The following is a 21,546-nucleotide window of genomic DNA, read 5'->3' as shown; positions in this document are numbered from 1 at the left end:
GTGGTATTTTGACATGAACTGTACATATTTAAATCATAACACATAGAAAGTACCCTTCGAATCACAACCATTTGGCTATACAAACAAGTGGGAATATTTTCTTTCCACAATATCCTCGGCCTTCGAGGTAACCTCCTCAACTCACAGACTTCGCCGTAGCACTTTAACAGAGGCAATTTCAGCTTTCAGACTTATCTAACAAGGATGACAATTAGGTACCTCTCATAAGCCAATTACCTATTAACTTTACCTTCCATAGCTTCCACTGAAATGATAGACAAATGATTCGCAACTACCCTTTCGGGCATAGACACATGAAATACCGGATGCATGGAGAACAACAATGGGGACATCATATGAGTAGCTTGGCCTATTTCCCTCAAGATTCCATAAGGCACAATGTGTACTACACCTACTTTACCTTTTTTAACAATTTATATAATATCTTCATGATGGAAATCTTGAGAAGAACCCGTTCACTTCCATCCACTCGAAATCTCTACGCCGAACACCCAAACTAAACATTTGATGACTTTCAACAATTATTCTACGATGTGCTAGAATGAATATGACTATTGAGTTCATACCAATATGTTCGATCATGGAATGATGCTTCTTCTTTGACATGTTTGAACCTATAACTCTCGATAGATTTACTACAAACAGGAATAACGAGGTTCGAGATTGGACTGGAATTATTCAAGAATCCATCAATGTACTGAGAAGGGCATTTCAGGAGGTTATATCCTAAGAGACATGGAGGTTACTACCAATAGCGCTAACATGGTTAATCATCATAATGACATCATTGGTTAGAAAGGCTCTAATGGGTGATATGATGCTCCGGGGAGAAAGACAATTAACTCCTATCCACCAAGGGATGTGGAACATTAAGGATAGTAAATTCTTCGCACATGACAATGACATAGTCAATGATTCTAGAAGTCGTGTGTTTAAAGATAACAGAACCCAGGGAGACATTATAAAGTAATCATGGAAGGTTTGCAGATGTTCATAATGAGTTCGCCATGGATTTTATGACTTCAAATGTACCCAGATGCTAATGAAAGATAGGAAAACATGAGAAGCAACTGTGATGCTATGATAACCCCAAAGGTGCATTTGATCTTGACGGAGAGCCTATTAAGGACCCTTATGAAAGAGGAAGTGTTGCAGCAACATATGGAAGGATGCGATCTCTCATGGTTATCCAACAAATGTCAAGAATCTAGCACAATAAATTGACTAACTAAGGAACACATTTAATACAAGTTTAGAGGTGTAAAGAGAAAATGAACATTTGTTATGAGCTGGACATGTTTCTACCATAATCACTTTCAAGCTGCCATACCAGGCCACTTCATGGGCAACTACAATACTAGGAACAAAGTGAGCTACTTACTGCGGAATGATCTAAGTGGACATGAAAATCATACTGACATGGGCGAACAATAGATATTCCTATGTCAGATTTGTGAGAAATCCTAAATTTCCGAGAAACTTTATGCGGATGAGTGACCATTTCAATTGACATGTACACATATGCTATGTGCTGAGATATGCTCTTATGTTACTAGACAGTGGAAAGGTTTTATGATAATGCTAAAAAAGGGAGTAAAGTGACTGTTCAAACCTTATGAGTCACGTGCACAGGAGAAAGAGACTGGCTCAAGAAAGATCTCGACACTAGGATGCCTTACATTAGATTCAATACCCTGTAGATAAACATTATGGTAGTACATGCACAAGTACAAGTGAGCAGGTGTTATCCATTTGAATCAGAAAGTTCTATAAGAAATTCATCAGGTATAGTCCCTTGTTGAGAATATTAGGGAAGCAAGTGAGAAGTATTAGCCTAGGGTTATAACCCAATTCAAGAAAATTATTATACAACTCAATTTCTCAAGAGGTTGTAAATATAAGGAATTGTGATAAATAGGCTTCACAAATGATAGGTCTCGTTCAAAGAGTAGATACAGAGAATGGCTCATAAAGCTGTTCCGATTCTATCCGAATTTCCATAGCAACATAAGGAATGACATATGACAAAGTGGAACCGGGATCAATAAGGGCATATACATCATGAGATTGGACAGTCGATATACCTGTAACCACATATGGAGAAGCCTCAGACTTTTGACACCTCCTCATCGCATAAAACCTGCTGGGCCCTCCCGAGCTCTTGATACCATCCCTAGCTACTCCATGCCCTGTGGGTGCTATAGTGGCTCGAGTTGGGGGAGGCGCTGTGCATGTAGTAGTTGTAGAACTGGATGGCTATGCCGCACCCCTGCCCATGCTCTGGCGAGACGAACGACAATCTCTCTGAATGTGACCCCTCATACCACACTGGTAGCATACATTGGTACCATAGTGACATGCTCCCGAATGACATCTCCCACACTTCACACAACGAGGATGAGGTACGCTAAACTGACTTGCCCCACTGACCTGATATTCACCCTTTTTGCATACATTATAAGCATTCCCCTTATCCTTCCTCCAAGCCTCCAATGCAGGAGTAACAAACCCCGTACCGGTTTGCTGTTTGGGCATTTGGAATTTCCTAAACCTTCCACCCCTAACATGCTGCTGAGCATACTCACAACACGAAGCCAAATGTTCATTCCCGCACATCGGGCAGACCGGAATGGGTGTACCCAACCTAGGGCATTTGTTCTTCTTGTGCCCCCTCTTTCCATTACCAAAACATATTTCCCGAGTCATCCAACATGTTCCCAATTGGTGCTTCTTACAAATCAAACATTCTGGCTTATTGGTACAAACAACCCTCTTTCGCTTCTTAGGTGCCCGCGCCACATGATCCGGTGGCACGATGACATTCCTAAATGCCCAAGGAGCCTCCTAATTATAGATGTTGTCGACAACACACCGATAAGAAATACTATACTAGACACAACTCCGAGACATCCTAGGACACTTTAAAACCTTAGGCTTTGATACCAGGCTTGTCATGCCTCGACCTCGGGGAGCGTGACCGACGCTCAACCGAGATACCCCGGTTAAGCAAGCCTGAGAGATGCCTTCTACCCAACCTTTCCCTTTAACAATATAAGAATCAGTACAAGTGATAGACATGAAAAGGGTCAAGTGTTCCACATTCCTTTCCCATTATTCAAAAGAGATTCATTTACGATTTTCAAAATATTACAAGTTTATAGAGATGATGAAAAACATATTTGCCAAAATACCAACACTTCTAGTTCAATTCCCAACATCAAAAACCACCCACACCATGTCTACGAAGCCTCTAAGTACAACCGAAGAGTAATATGGAAGAGCCGACGACAAGGCCCCGGCTATACCTCAAAACACAAAGTACAACATCAAGTGATATCGAGCCCGGAGTAGAGTAGGGTTCACCAAAACCTGCAAAATAGAGAGTGACTGCTAACGAGGACCAAAGTTGCCCGCTGATGAACAACCTACATCCATTGAAGATGCAGCACCCCCAGCAAAAGGGACATTAGTATATATGGAATAGTACTAGTATGTAAAGCTAAATGTCCTCTTTCAAAATAAAATGCCAATATAAGAAAGGGAAAACCATAGAAACAACAAGCAACAATCAATGTTATCTAAAAGCCCAGTTAAACCATAACAATTTTCAAAATACGAAAATAATATATATTTTTGGTTGGGAGATCATTAGCACCGATATACCACCGTGTTTTTAGCACGGAGTCCGATCACGCCCAATCAGCTAGGCCATCTCCCCACAAACAATGTGGTTTGACATGTGGTACAAAAGAGAGGTGTTACTAAGAGCAGTACCACCATGTGTGCAACATGGCGTCTGATCTCCACCCGATCGGCTAGGCCGCCTTCCCACATATGTCGTGTGGGTTGACTTTCCAATTCACAACTAATATCAATCTCATCCCAAATATGGGGAATAATCACAATCCATCACAAATCCACCCCTACCCTGGCACGTGTAGTTTCGGGTGTGGGCCTTATGACCCACCCTTCCTCAGTTTGCTAATGATACACACAAATTTTTTTTTATTGCACATAATGGTAATATAAATACTAATGCATTCATCTCATCATCTTTCATATTGCATAAACCTTCATTAGTATTTTCAACCACTCACAACAACAATATTTCCTTGGCTCTTTTAGATATTCATAAGATTCTTTATTCAATGCACGGCGGCCGTATTTTATATTCCACACTTTCTTTTCTTTACTTTAAAGGATCACCTCAAACATCAGCATATAAAATATTCCAGAAATCACAACTTAAGTTCATTAGTAATGAAGGCTTTAAACACATTAGATCCCTTTTCAAAGTATGGAGCACAATTCTTCTTCACAAATGGCAACACACAAGTACAACTCTTGAGTACGTAAGAACTCAAGTCACATTGGAAAATTTTATAAAGGAGGGCATGGTGATTTACGATTTAAACACGACTTCAGATCAAATGCACTAGCAATAACAACCATGGCCACATTTTATATCTCACTCCCAGTTCTTTTACTTTCAAGCATATTTTATAGATCATCATTAATAAGAGCATTTAAGATTAAGGCCTTAAGCATAAATATGAACAATAGGGGTCTTAGGCGCATTAAGCTTTCTTTCACAAATGGGCATAACAACTTGCAATTTAAACATGATTTTAAATCATTCTATATCGACATATTGGTCACACTAGGATACATTCCCGACGGAGAACACAAGACGATAGGAGAACTTGGTGCACATTTTTAGTATATATATCTCTTAACATAAGCTTATTCAGAATAATCAAATAAAGAATAACTCGGAACACGAGAATTGGGAACTTGGGTCAACCATACTTGAAACTCATGGAAACATCATGGAATTCGATTCAAAGAGAGATGTCTAGCCAACATACCTAAAATTCGCCCCTTAATAGTACTACGATGGTCTACCACACTAAACAACTTTAATCTACAACAATGCAACATATTTGTACCAATATCAGTAAGCTTTATATGCTTTAAGTCATTTAGACTTTTGATCAAACATCTAATTTGCATATCTTTCTACAACCTCCTCCAATAGAATTTCTTCACCTAACAACCACCTTCCACACCAATGATTCACCTCACAATCGTCTCTAGGCTATCCACAACTTCCACTAGCACATGCATGCCCAACAATTCACTCCCAACCCATAGAGCTTATCAATTGATTCATTTTACAATCTCTACAATACCAATACAACCTAGGTTAGGCATTTGTCGCTTCCAATCACCAACCCATAAGTCCTAACACACATTTTATACATAAATAATCACCATGAATTAGTTAGAGATGGTGGACATACCTATTGTAGTGAGACTCTTGAAAATCCTAACTTGTAGGGTTCTTGACCAATTTGGGGATTGGAATGGAAATTTATGGATCTTCAAGATTAATCCTAGTTAATATAAGTGTTTAGGAGTAGTAATCAACTCAAAATTTCTCCAAAAACTTTACTTTTGTTCATGGGAGGAAAGTGTTGGATGGATTCCCCTTGATATGCAAGCCCTAGCTCAAAGAAATGACTTAGACACTCTCTCTCCTCGATCTAGGGGTATTTCTAGGGTTCATACGTGCGCAGCCGGGCACTTGGGCAAGTGACCGCACATCTGGCCGCGCACATAAGGAAGAAACCCCCCTTATATGCGTGACCGTGCATCTGGGCACGCATATTGTCACGCCCCAAAACAAAGGAGCGCGACCGGTGCTCAACCGAGTGAACCCGACCGAGCAAGCCTGTTAGATTTCATTCTTCCCAAACTCATCCACGAATGGAGATAATACATATTTTCATTAATTAGACAAAAAGATGTTCATGTCTACAATACCAATTCATTACCAATAGTTTCATCACTTTTAAAGTCTCAAATGGACAAATAATACAGCCACCACATAACATATTTTGACTTTCCCAGCACCAATACACAACCCACACTATGTCTACGAAACCTCTATATATAAAGAAGAGTACAATGATAATGCCGGCAACGAGGCCCCAGCTATACCTCAAACAGAATACACGAAGTACGAAAGATTCATGACCTTGGGATGAAGTGGGGCTCACCAAGTTAGCTGGGAAGAAGGTGTACCGCTATCACTGATCAATGTCTCCTGCTGTGGAACCACCTGCATCCATTTAAAGATGCAGTGCCCTCGGCAAATGGGACGTTAGTACTGTCGAATAGCACTAGTACGTATAACCAAACACCCTCTCAATAGAATAAATAATAAAAACAAGAATACCATAATATCAATGAAAGCCTTAATAAACATAAACCTCAATTTAGGGTCAAGAGAGTGTTCAAATTAATTTCCATATCTCACATTAGGAGATTTGTTTTAGCATCGATATTCCATCGTTCACATTACCATTGTTCACAAACCAATGTTCACAATACCAGTGCCACCGTACTTTTAGCACGGAGTCCGATCACGACCCGATCGGCTAGGCTATCTCATTAGAGAATCAACCACAATTACTATCAATACTAATACCACCGTAATTTTAGTACGGAGTCCGATCATGACCCGATCGGCTAGGCTATCTCATTAGAGAATCAACCACAATTACTATCAATATCAATACCACTGTAATCTTAGTACAGAGTCCGATCATGACCCAATCAGCAAGGCTATCCATTAGGGACATCGACCACAATCACAATTTCAATTATAATTTCCAGCACAATCACCACCATGTGTGCGGCATGGTGTCCGATCACGACCCGACCGGCTAGGCTGTCTTATTTGAGACATCAACATTTTTATATCAATCATCCCATTTCATATTACTTTCACATCTTTTCATTTCATTGGCACTAATGGCCATAATTATAAGATCATTCATGGAACGTTGGCCATATTCAGTATTTTATGCTCACCTTATCAATTTCAAATATCATTATCATCATCAATTCAAATCAAGGTGTTTAGTACACATGTGCTGCAATTTAGAGTCTAAGGCACATAGAGATATTTCACAAAATTTGGTATAATAGTCTTCAATTGAACTTGACTTAAAGTCGAAACATTATTAATTCACACCCCATATTTTAACACATCCTCAATTGGTAACAAAACATGAATAAAGCATTTGGGATGCTTGTTGAACATATATCTTTCAACCCAATCTTACTCGGAATAGCCAATTTCATAATGAATCACTCGGGACTTACATAATTTACATGAATATCGTGGGATTAAATTCTAAGAGAAGAGTTTAGCCAACATACCTCACTTGAGCTTCTTTACATTCTAATTGTTCCGGAATTCTTAGCAACTTCAATCTATCGTAGAAATATAACAAATTGAATCAAAATTAGGAAGATGATCATAGGTCTAGCTTGTTTGAGCATTTTATCAAACACTAGGTGTGCATAAGGTTTCAAGGTCCTTTTATGGTGAATTCCATCATCCCACAACCCAATCTTTACCATGCTTAGTTCAACAATCTTCCTACACCCCTTGATATCTCATGCATGTAAAATAAACAACTTTTCATACCCAAAATTATCTTGCTAATTACCCATTTTCAGATAATTTCGAAATTAGGGGTTAGGGTATAGAATCTTACCTCTAGGATGAAGACCTAGTGAGTTTCCGTTCTTAATCTTCCAAAACCTGGGCAAGAATTGAAGAACAATTATTGAAGAACACCTTCTGACTCTAGGGCACTCTCTATCACTCTAAAATGTCAAAATGGCTCAAAGAGTGCATTTAACGAAATAGGGTCGGGTTATAAAACCCAAGAATGGAGCTTCGGAACGGTTCTTTGGTCGCATATGCGACCGCATAATGGATATGCGGACCGCATAATGGTCGCAATCTTGCTGACAAAACTGATCAAAAATATGTCTGTGTATGCGGTCACTATGCGGTCCGCATAATTGTTATGCGGCCACATAATGCACCGCATAATAGTTATGCGGTCGCATAGTCGACCGCATAGCTGCTACCAGATTTGGCCCTCTCCTGCTCAATTTTGCGGCCATTATGCGACCCGCAGAGTGATTCTACGGTCGCATAATGGACCGCAGAGTTATATGTTTCTGCCAAAAATTTTCCTTTACTTTCTCGTGCATTGTTCAACCCAAGAAGTCCGAGCACGTAAGCCTAGTCCAGTACCATGAAATATTATTTTCTTTGTACATTTTACCGGGCTTTACACTTAAGTACTTCAAAAATTTTCGGGGTGTTACATTCTCTCCTGCTTAGGATCATTCATCCTCGAATGAGGGTAAAAATCCATCATTAGCACCTTATGCAACTTAGTTTGTTTTATACCACAAAATAGCAGCCCCAAATTTGACTAACTCCCTAAATTTTCAAAACTTTCGCCAGAGTTTCCTTTGTAATTAGGCCTATCCACCTGTCAGAGAGCCCTAGAAACACATCCTAACAACATATACATATTCCAACGACGTAACATAATACAAAACAACATAAATTGTGGCCTCATAAGCAATATATTTCCAGAAAGGAACACCCTTAACGCCAATTGTTCAAATGATACAAAATTCATAAAAAAAAATAAGTCTTATAATTTTCCTAGATCACAACTTTATAAATACATGGTCATTCAAACAAATAAAGATACTTTTTATTCATTTCTTCCCCAGCCTCCCAAGTAGCCTCTTCAACCTGTTGGTTTCGCCACAACACTTTCATAGAGGCAATTTCTTTATTTCTCAATTTTCGGACTTGCCGATCAATAATAAAAATCAGAATCTCTTCGTAAGTCAATTTCTCATTTACCTTAATAGTCTCAACCGGAACAATGAGTGTCAGATCTCCAACTACTTTATTCAATATAGACACATGAAACACCGGTTGTACTAATGACATCTCAGATGGTAGCTCAAGCTTGTACGCCACCTCACCGATCTTCTGAATGATTTTGTATGGTCCAACATACCTCGGACTCAATTTCCCTTTCTTAGCAAATCGTATTACACCCTTCATGGGGAAAACTTTCAAGAATACCCAATCATCTTCTTTGAACTCCAAATCCCTATGACAACCATCCGAATAGGATTTCTGACGACTCTGAGCAGTCTTCAACTGCTCCTTAATGATTTTAACTTTTTCCACAGCCTGATGCATGAGGTTTGGCCCTATCAACTCTGCTTCCCCACTTTCGAACCACCCAATGGGAGATCTACATCTCCTACCATATAAAGCCTCGAACGGTGCCATTTAAATGCTAGCATGATAGCTATTGTTGTATGCAAATTCTATGAGTGGTAAATGATCATCCCAGCTACCTTTGAAGTCTAGAACACAAGCATGCAACATATCCTCAAGCGTTTGAATAGTCCGCTCTACCTGCCCGTCAGTCTGCCGGTGAAAGGTTGTACTAAGATTAACCTGAGTACCCAAACCTTGCTGAAATTTCTTCCAAAAATTAGTGGTGAATTGTGCTCCCCGATCAGATATGATGGAAACTGGGGTGCCATGCAACCTTACTATTTCTTTGATATACAACTGAGCATACTGCTCCGCTGTGTCGGTAGACTTAACCGGCAAAAAGTGTGTTGATTTCGTGAGTCGATCCACAATCACCCAAATTGAGTCAAACATGCGCGGAGTGTGCGGAAATCCTACCACAAAGTCCATATTAATTATTTCCCACTTCCATATTGGAATTTCTATGTTCTGTGCCAACCCACCGGGCCTTCACTTGCTGAGAATTTGGACATCTTGCCACAAAGTCCGCCACATTCCTCTTCATATCATTCCACCAATAGACTTCCTTAAGATCATGATACATTTTTGTAGAACCTGGGTGCACGGAATACCTAGAATTGTGAGCTTCATTCATAATTCTTTCACAGAGACTATTTACATTTGGAGCACATAGTCGCCCTTGGTTCCTTAGTGTACCATCATCCATGCCAAGAGAAAACCCATAGTTATACAAGAGACGTACCTCCACTCGAGAACACTTTCAACCTTCCAAAACTTTTTTTCCGCTCAAATCCACCCCAAAACAACTCGAGTCTAGTCAAATATTACTCAATAAAGTCAAATAATATTACATAAACTAACTCAAAACAATAAATCTCCAATCTTTAATCAAATTTTAAAAAGTCAGCTCGTGCCTACATGGTCAGAACCCAAGTCTTGTGGTAGATCCCGACTACCCATAGCCCCATGAGCCCAGATATATAATGATATTCCAAAATTGAGTCTAAATCAACCCTCAAATCCCGAAAATACACTCTCTTAAGTTGACAAAACCCTCAAATTTAACTTTAAAATTTCATGATTAAAGTGTAGAAATCCATTGGAAAATAAGATATATATATTCAAATACTGCTTATTCTCGTGCTCTAATACTAATAATAGTGAAAAATAAACAAAGTTCGAAATATGTACTCCTGCTAGGCATCCTCGCACTTGCGCATAGTTAGCCGCTGGTACGACCATAGCATCCACTAGCTTATATCTCCCAGGCCTGCCATGCATGTGCACATCACTCATCGCAGGTGCGGCCTTTGCACCATCCTCCGCATGTGCGATATAACCGATATCAGAAAAATTGCAACAATACCAAGATGGTCTAGAATAATCCGAAAACACCTCGAAACACAGGAGAGCCCCCTGGCCCTCGTCCAATCATATCAACAAGTTTGAATACCTAATTCAAACTTATTCTAAAACTCAAAATATCAAAAATAACATTCAAAGCCATGAATCAAAGATCTAATCTATCTTTTAACTTTTGAATTTTTTAACTTCGTCGAATGTGTTCGAATCACACATAGACATTCCAGATTACAAGTAAACTTTTTACATAAGTTTAATTTAACCATTAGGACACATATCCAAGGTCTTAAAACAACAATCGAAGTTTGGTACACCAAAGACAACTTTCGATCAAATTTATGAACTCTCCAATCCTTCAAATTGACAACCATATGCAAATAGAGAAAAAAACTTCTAGGAATCTCCAAATACAAATCCGAACATATGCTCAAGTCCAAAAATTACAATATGGTAAATAGGAACCATCAAATCACCAATAAGAGTCTTCTACTCAATAGTAAAACTTAGGTGAACTCTTATGACTTAAGCTTCCAAAGATGGAATGAAGTATTCCAATTCATTCCTAAGACTTCCCACAATAAAACCAACCATCCCCGCAAGTTACTAAACATAAAAAAAACTATGGTAAGTAGCAAATAGGGAAGCGAAGCTCTAATACTCAAAATGACTGCCTGGATTGTTACATTCTCCCTCTCTTAAATAAACACTCGTCCTCAAATAGAATTAGAATGATACCTGGAGTGCCATAAAGAACATGATATATACTCTGCATATCATGCTCAGTCTCCCAAGTCGCTTCCTCAACCGGTTGACCTATCCACTGAACCTTAACAGGTGCAATCTCTTTCGACCCCAACTTTCTAACCTGCCTATCCGAAATTATAACTGGCTCTTCTTCCTATGCTAGATTCTCATCCAACTGTACTGAACTGAAATCTAACATATGTGACTTGTCTTCATAATACTTCTGAAGCATTGAAATATGAAAATACCGAATGAACCCCGACAAGCTGGGTGGCAAGCAAGCATGTAAGCCGCCTCACCAACTCTATCTAGAACATAAAATTGGCCAAGAAACCTAGGACTCAACTTTCCATTCTTCTTAAATCTCATCATGCACTTTGTAGGTGAAACTATAAGAACCTTTTCGCCCTCCATGAAAGCTACATCACGAACCTTTCTATCATTGTAACTCTTAGGCCTAGATTGCACTTTACGAAGCGTCTCCTAAATCAACTTCACATTTTCCAAATCACCACGAACCAAATCTATGCCCAACAACCTAGCCTCACCAGGCATAAACCAACCAATTGGAGAAGGGTTGTCTCCTATATAAGGACTTATATAGAGCTATCTGAATACTAGACCGATAACTATTGTTGTAAGCAAACTCCGCTAATGGTATAAATTGATCCCACTAGCCTCTAAAATCAATAACATATGCTCTGAACATATCCTCAAGGATATGAATGGTTCGCTCGGACTGTCCATTTGTCTGTGGGTGAAATGCAGTACTAAGCTCCACCTGCATGTCCAACTATCGCTGAACATCTCTCCAAAAGTGTGATGTGAACTGCGTAACCCAATCTGATATGATAGAAACAGGCACACCATGCAAATGGACAATCTCTCTAATATAGATCTGAGCCAACTTCTATTAAGTGTAAGTGGTCATGAATGAATGAAATGCACATAATTAGTCAATCTATCCACAATGAACTAAATAGTATTGTTCTAACAAGTTCGCGCTATTCTATTCATCTAGGTGCTATAAAGATGTAACGTTAAGGAGAACCAACTCCCTCAATCCATCCATATTAGAAACACATATCCGACCCTAATGTTAGAACACACCATTATCACCAATGACCACCTACTAAGCACCAACATCGTATCCTTAAGGAGAAGAAAATAAGGATTATCATACTTACATGCCTTGATGAGCTCAAACAAGGACGACTGTACAACAACAAAAGCAGGAACTCTACCAGGCTTGGAGGTATCAAATCTCAATAATCTATTAGACAAGGCTTGAACATCCATAGCCAAAGTCCTCCCCACAGTTTGAATAAATGCAAACTCTCCATACTCTTCTCCTTCTTACTCAAAGTATCCGCTACCACATTCACCTTACCTGAATGATACAAGATAGTGATATCATAATCTTTCAACAATTCCAACCACCTCCGCTGCCTCAAATTCAAATCCTTTTTCTTGAAAAAAAGCTGAAGACTCTGATCATCAGTGTAAACCTCACAAGACACACCTTATAAGTAATGCCTCTAAATATTGAGTGTATGCACAATAGCTGCTAAATCCAAATCATGAATCAGATAATTCTTCTTATGGGGTTTTAACTAGTGTGACGCATAGGAAATCACCCTATCATCATGCATAAACACACAACCAAGACCATTATGTGAAACATCACAATAGATAGTATACATTCCCGATCCTAAAGGTAATATCCAAATTGGAGCTATAGTCAAAGTAGTCTTGAGCTCCTAAAAGCTCTCCTCAAACTTATCAGACCATATGAATGGAGCTCCCTTCTGAGTAAACTTTATCAATGGAGCGGCAATAGATAAAAATCCTTCCACAAAGCATCGATAGTAGTTGTCAAATCAAAGAAACTCCTAATCTTTATAGTTGTAGAAGGTCTGGGCTAACGTTGAACAACCTCAATCTTCTTTGAGCAATCTTGATACCATCACTAGACACCACATGACCCAAGAATACTGCCGAATCTTACCAAAACTCACACTTGGAGAACTTAGCATACAACTTCTTTTCCCTCAGAATCAGAAGCACAATCCTCAAAAACATTTCGTGCTCCTCACCACTACGAAAATATACCAAGATATCCTCACTGAATACAATGGAAAAAGAATCCAAGTAAAGCTAGAACACGTCGTTCATCAAATGCATGAAAACTGCAAGGGCATTAGTCAAACCAAAGGACATCACCAAGAATTCATAATGCCCAAAACGAGTCCTTAAATCCGTCTTAGGGATGTTCAAAGCCTTAATATTCAACTGGCGATAATCTGATCTCAAATCAATCTTCAAGAAAACGCAAGCAACCTGAAGCTAATTGAATAAATCTATATGAGGCAATGGATACTTGTTCTTCATAGTAACCTTATTCAACTACCTATAATCAATGCACATCCTCATGGAACCATCCTTCTTCTTCACCAACAACATCGGTGCACCCCAAGGAGAAACACTTAGTCACCTTATCCAAAAACTCATGCAACTGCTCCTTCAACTCTTTCGACTCAATTGGAGCCATGCAATACGGTAGAATAAATATGGGTTGAGTGCCTGGCACCAAATCAATACCAAAATCAATATCTCTATTAGGTGGCATTCAGGTAGGTCTGCAGGAAAAACATTTGGGAACTCCCTCACTACTATGACTAAATCAACTGTAAGAGTCTAAACACTAGCATCCCTAACAAAAGCAAAAAATGCCAAACACACATTCTCAACAATCCGACGAGCATTCAAAAATGAAATCACCCTGATCGGGGTATGATCAAGAGAACCCTTCAATTCCATCCTTGATAATCCCAGCATCATCATAGTCTTAGCTTGAAAATCAAGAATAGCATGATAGGGAGATATCCAATCCATACCCAGAATCACATCAAAGTCTACCTTGTTAAACAACAAAAGTTCAACTTTAATTTCATAATCCCCAATTGTAACCACAGAAGACCAATATACATGATCCACCTCAATAGAATCACCAATGGTGTAGACACATGAACAAGAATATCAAGAGAACCACGAGACGTGTAAAAATAAGAAGAAAAATATGATAACACGTACGAATAAGTAGACCCAAGATCAAACAACACGAAAACCTCTCTATGACAGTCTGAAATCGCACATGTTACTGTAGCATCTGAGGCTACCACCTCGAGTCTACCCAAAAATCCATAACAATGAGCCTAACCACCATAGATCTGACCTCCATCAGGCTGTCCCCTCCTCTAGGGCAGCCTCTCACTGCATGTCTTCCCCCTGTAACTGGCTGGCAGAGGATGAAGTAACTAGTATAAGAACCATTGACTGAGAAATCTGTCAAGATACGCCTCTAGCAAGTCAGGGACAATGCCTTATCACATGGCCAAATTATACCAACCCCTTTCTGATGAAGGCTACCGAACCTGAATCTGCCCCTAATGACCCGAATACCTACTGGAAGAATCCTAAATAGACGAAGTACGGAACTAACTCACTATGAGGCGATGTAATGACCAGACTGGTTGTTTTGAGCATACGCATTCAGTTAGATGGTTTGACATCATGAGAAGCCGTATATAGTGTACTATGACTTGGGTGTATCGCCGGTTTTGGTTTTTGAATGGTTCGAGATTTGATTTGGAAGAATGATTCTCATTATGAAAGTTTTAAGTTGGAAGAGTTGACAAAGTTTGACTTTGGTGCATTTGACCTTGGATCGGTATTTTGATGGTTCCGTTAGGTCTGGATGATAATATTGGACTTGGGCGTATATTCGGATTTGCACTTGGATGTTTCTACAAGATTTCGGCTCTATTTGCCGAAGGTTGACAATTTGATGATTTGGAAAGTTCATAGGTTTGAGCAAGAATTGACTTTCATGTTATCAAATTCATATTGTTGTTCTAGGAGTTGGAAAAGGTTTGCTATGTTATTTGGGACTTGTGTGCAAATGTTGAGGTTATTTCGAGTTGATTTGATATGGTTTAGCATGCGTTTTGGAAGTTAAAGGTTCATTAGTTCCTTAGGCTAGAATAGATGTGCGATTCGTGATTTTTGATGTTATTTCATGTGATGTGAGGAAGACGCGGAAGATATTCTGCAATGTCGTAGAAGCGGAAGATATTCTGCAGGTGCGAGAGGTCAGGATTTATGTGGTAATCGCAGAAGTGAGTGTTTGGTAACAGAAGAGACGCCGCAAAAGCGGCTGGGCGACCGCTGGTGCGAAAATATTGGGCAGAACATGTTATATTCGAAGGTTTTTGTTATTTTATCTTATTTTGAGTTATAAAGCTCAAATTTGGATGATTCTTGAGGCGATTTTCATGATTTGGATTGGGGTAATTATTTTTTACTCGGATTTGATTATTTTACATGATTCCATCTTTGATTTTGGCATTTGATTGATGGTCTATATGAGAAATTGGGGGGGGGGGGGGGTTTCTATGCTTTTCTAAAGTAAATATTTGAGATTTGAACATCGACTCGGAGTCAGATTTGAGTACAATGGAACCCAAGGAAGTGCTACAAATCAAATGTGAAAGGCTTGCGAGTTCTTAGAATGAGTTAATCATGGATTTGCGATTTAGCTAAAGTTCCAAGTCTTTAAGAAAGACAAAATGAGTGGGAGGGATAAATATAATGTTATAATAACCCAAGAGTGTATCGGGACTTGATGGAGAATCTCTTAAGAATCTTACAAGAAAGGAAGTGTTAAGTGATACACGAATGAACACACTTTCCCACAAATATCCCAACAAGTGTCGAGAGGCGAGCAAGATGAATTCCCAACTAAGGGAAAAGACCACGTAACATATGAAAGACCGCATGGCAATTCACTAACTAGGAAGAATGAGGCGAGAAGAATTGGAAGAAAAATCTATAAATTTAGGTGGCCATGGTTATCGCAAAATAGTTCGTATCAGAATGGTGGACTCGCCTAGAGCACAAATGTTAATAGAAGATACAAAGAATCAATTGTAATGAAGCCGACTTGAATGATGGAATATCAACTAAAGGATTTGGAGGGAGTTCATGTCTACATATTACATTGGAAAGTGAGACTACTAGTGATGAAGTGGTGGTGTGATAATTTCAACAAACCAGGCATAATGAACTACGAGTTCATGGGAGACAAACAAGTGTGTGGCACAATAAGGTTGCCAACTATGAATTAAGGGAAAAATGGGATGGGAGTGAATGCTCTAGTCACAAAGGAAATATAGTACCAACATATTGTCTAGACCAAAGGGGAAATGTTTGAAACAGATTAAGAGAGGATGAACACTTGTCACGAACCAAACATGTTTAACATGATAGCTCTTAGGCTGCAATATCAGGAAGCAATATTGGTGACTACAATACTGGAAATAAGGTGAGTTACTCATCGAGGATGGAATCAGGTGGACTAAGTCCTACACTTATAAGGAAAACAAGAAGTCGTCGTTGAAGAATTTAGGAGGATCTCAAGTTTTAGAAAAGGCCCTGTTCAGGCTAAATATATATGACGGGTATCGATATGTGTTTTGGGAAGTGTTTAGCAGCAAAGAGGAATCATGAGAATGTTCACAAGGAGAGTAGAATGGTTTCTTAAAATCCTATAAAACTTATAATGAGGAAAGAGGGTGGCTAAGAAAGGTCTGAGCATGATGTTACTTCACATATTGAGGCAATGTCATGCAGGTTGATGTTATCAGGGTGTGCGCACAAGCTAGTAGATGTTATTCATTTATAACAGATGGTCCCATAAGAAAACTTACATAGTAATGTCTTTTGTTAAGAAATTTGGAAAGACAAGTTGCAAGTACTAATAAGATTGTAACCGTATCAAGAAAATTTTTGTAGAACTCAATTTCTAGGAGGTCATATGAAAGAGCAATCTGATATAGATGTTCCAATAATGATGAAATATGGCAAGATGATCATTTATGCCTCTAGGTAACTTAAAAATCATGAGAAAAACAATCAAACACATGACTTAGGACTTGGGGCTGTGATTTTTACATTAAAGGTTTGGCGTCATTTATTATATGGGGTCCAAGTGGACATATGCATGGACCAAAAGATCCTTCAATATATTTGCAAATAGAAGAAATTGAATCTAAGGTAGAGAAGATGGCTTGAGTTATGTAAGGATTACAATATCAATATTCTATATCATATGAGGAAGACAATGTTGTGGCAAATACTCTTACCCAGAAACCTATGAGTAGTTTGGCTCACTTGGAGGCATGTCAAAGGCCGTTGGCCAAGAAATTTCTTCGATTGGCTAGTTTGAGAGTTCGTATTGCGGACTCTAATGAAGGAGGGGTAATTGTATAAAATAGGGCTGAATCATCGCCTGTTGTGGAAGTCAAAGAAAAGCAATACAACGATCCATTTTTAGTGCAATTGAATGAGGGGAGAGAAAATTCTCTCCATAGGTGATTTATTTGCTACTTGCTACATCATTTAGGTTCCACGTATATGCAAGGTAACGAGCGTATATGCGTAGCTAGGTTATGACCGTAGTTGGACACAGTTAGGCTTATATTATACCTTATTTGGACTCTGTGAATTGTCTATCTTTGTTTTATTGATTTTGTGACAACAAGATGAATATTATGTATGATTTAGAAACCATGCTTAAGGTTTTGGCTTGTTGATTTAGCCGCAGTCATATTCTAGTATTACTTGACTTATGATTTAGTAATTATTGGCTCTTGTTGCTCATATTTGATATCATGATCAGACATAAGAATATTAAAATAATATATTGAACTGTTGTGGAAAGTTAAATTACATGATTAGTTATATCCATCTCTTATTCATGTTAATACTCATCCGTAATTTATTATTATGTCCTTGTACATCTTTATCATATCATCTCATATGCATATACATAAGTTGGAGAGCAAGATATTGAGAAACGTTGAGGATCATGACACTAAGGACATTATGAGCAGATATTGATTACGAATTACAGATTATGATTGGATTGGGTAGCACGCTGCAATAGCGCTTGGATATGAATCTGTCCCACCAGAGTCAGATGATTACTCATATTCCTTTGGGCCCTATGAGCACATGAACCTAGATTGGTGCTTAGATTGAATCATGAGCATGCATATGCATCCTACACTCATTTTTTATATCATGATTTTGAATGTGATTGAGATATTTGATAATGTATTGTATTTCCTTTTCCTGAAAAGCATGTTTAAATTCCGGACTTATTGTGCCCTTAACTTTGAGCTTATTTGGTGATATCATGCCTTATCTCTTTGTGACGACGTAACCGGTCGTTTTATGTATTTGAGCCATGTTTTCCCATTTAAAGCTTCCCGTGTGTGTAGTTGTGGTTATGTGACTTGCAGATATGGTTGATTGGGTTTCAGGGAGGTTTTGGATTGATTTGGAACATTTGGTGAAGTTTGGAGGCCTAGGTTTGAAGACTTGATCAAGATTTGACTTCTATGAAAACGACCATGGAATGGTGTTTTGATGATTCCAGGTTGTTCGTATGGTAATTTTGGACTAAGGCGTATGCTGGGAATTGAATTCGGAGGTTCCTAAGTTGAATTGGCTATTTTGCCGAAAGTTGGCAATTTGAAGGTTTAGAATTTCCTAAGTTTGAGTATGGTTTGACCTTGTGGTTATCAGATTCGGATTTTAGTTTCGAGACTTGAAATAGGTATGTTTTGTCATTTGAAACTTTTGCGCAAAGTTTGGTGTAATTATGAGTTGGTTTGGTAGGAATAAGATGCTTGGTTGTGACTTTAGGAGTTTTTGAGTTCCATTGTGAATTCTATGCATTTTGGTGTTCGATTTGTTATTTCAGCTGTTATTTTTGTGTTTTGAGCTCGCAAGCGAGTTCGTATGTTATTTCAAAACTTGTGTGGATTTTTGGCGTGAAGCTCGGGTGAGTTTCGGACCATTAGAATTGGGTTTCAGATTGCTGGTTCTTGGCTGGTGCTACAGGTCTTGCAAATGTGAGCACTATTCGCATCTGTAGTAGCCGCACTTGCGATGGACTTGGTGGCAATTGCGAAGGTGGGCTAGGGTGGCAGGCTTCAGAAAGGCAAAGCTAGCATCACAATTGTGATGGGGAGTGGGGCTGAAGAAGCTGCATTTGTGATATTTTTCCTGCATTTGCGATGCCTACAGGGTTCGCATTTGATGTACTTTTGTTGAATTTGCGAGATTCATAGGGTTGGGCAGGCTTCACATTTGGGTCCTCTGTGTGGAATTTGCAGAGGTGGTCACAAATGCTACATCTGCAACTGAGTTTAAAGATGGGATTCCAGAACATAGTCACATTTTGAGCCCTAGATCCGATAGGAGGTGATTTTCATACAAAGCTATTGGGTAAGTCATTTTGACTGCATTTTGATATTATAACATGATTATTTATGAATTTTAACATCAAAATCATGAGATTTCAAGGGAAATTTTAGTGATTTTGACTATGTTTTATTTAAGATTTGAGAGTCGATTTGGACTCGGATTTGAAAACCATACACATATTTGGACTTGTGGGGTTATTGATAGTCGAGATCTACCCCTCGACTCCGGTTTTGACCGGGTGGGCCAGGGGTTGACTTTTTGCTTTCACTCAATCCCTCTTGCTTTTCTCTCTCTACCTCACAAACTTTGTTCATCTCATTACCTTCTCTCTTTTCTTTTCTTTCAATATCACTCTTTACCTCACTTGACATCCCACTCTTTTCACTCAAGACAACCTCTCCTTTTTCCTCTCTTGGAATGTCAACATGCACTCCCTTACTCCTCTCATTCTTTTCTCTCTCATATTTTTTTATATTCTTTTTAACAATCTTTTCATCTTCACAAATTTGTGAGGGAGTCAAAGGCACAAGAATGAGTTTCTTCCCAATAATCTCAAAAGAGTATCTATTTTTTTCAATACTATATGAAGCACTTCTATAGACATACCATGGCCATCCCAACAAGAAATGAAAACTATTCATCGGAATGACATCACACCAAATCACATCCTCATACCTTCCAATAAAGAGTGGCAAGAACACTCTTTTATCTACTTTTACCCCTTTCAACATGTAGGGTTCAATATGTTCAACACAAGGCAAGTTCAATTTCTCAACCATATAAGTGCTAATTAAGTTATAGCCAAATGCTTTGTCAATTATAAGGGCATAAATTGCAGACATCACTTTAGCTCTTGTTTGAAAAATAACTTTACCATTGTCTTCCTTCCATTCGGTATACTGTAAGTTCGACTTTTCAAGTTGTTGAGTCATAGCTTTCCTCCTTCCACTGTAACTACCTGTTTGAGACATCTTGACATAGATTAAGGGAAATATGTATCTCTCAAATTTGGCTTTTTTCCTATAATGCTCTCACCTCTCTTGCCTTTTTTCCTCTTGAAATAACATTTGAACAAAATACTTTGTAGATTTATGGTTAAACCCAACTCATATAAAGTTCTTAGTAGTAAAATATAGATTTTTGGGGAACAAATGAAAGAAGAACCAAATCCTAGAACTATTAGGCTCGATTGAAACAAGACACGAACAAAAAGGAAATGATTATATATTTAGATTAGAAAGAGTAAGAAAAATTAAATTTTTGTCTTATATTTGAAATTTGGGATCTCCTCTTCTTGTTTCCTTTGATAGTTTTTGGAAACAAATTAGATACAAAAGAAAGTTCGTGGAGAGCAAGCAATTTTTAAAAAAAAATTAATTTTCATTTTTTTTGTTTTTCTTTTTAACTTTTTTTTTGCTCTTAGTATTCAAGAAATCCCCAGAATTATCAAGAACGAAACCTTGATAGAACCGCTCTGATACCACTTGATAACGACAAGGTCGGGAATCCAAACTAGAGTAAGAATTTGAAAAGTAAATGCGGAAGCAATAACAATAAGGAATTGAGCAACTAGAACTAAATGGCAGAAAATAAAGGATATGGGAAAATTCAAGGAAAGAATTCCAAGAACTTCCAAGAACGCAAGTTCTATAGCCTTGACAAGATCAAAGCAACAACGTCTTGATTTATTGAAGAAATCAAACGCCTTTACTTAAAAGCAAATCAAAATAATAGATTCGGATCTTGACCGCTTTACGAGTAACTTGAGACAACAATTAATAACTAGTATTAATCGCCTTCTAAGAATACCACAAAGGAATCAAAGATATCACAATAGAGAAGTAATCTTACTACCTTGAACTATGAACTAGTAAAGGTTGAAAGATAAATCTCAAAGCACA

This window comes from Nicotiana tabacum, chromosome 4 (assembly GCF_000715075.1).
Source record: "Nicotiana tabacum cultivar K326 chromosome 4, ASM71507v2, whole genome shotgun sequence".
Lineage (NCBI taxonomy): Eukaryota > Viridiplantae > Streptophyta > Magnoliopsida > Solanales > Solanaceae > Nicotiana > Nicotiana tabacum.
The sequence above is the reverse complement of the archived record's forward strand: the minus strand, read 5'-3'. Positions refer to the sequence as shown.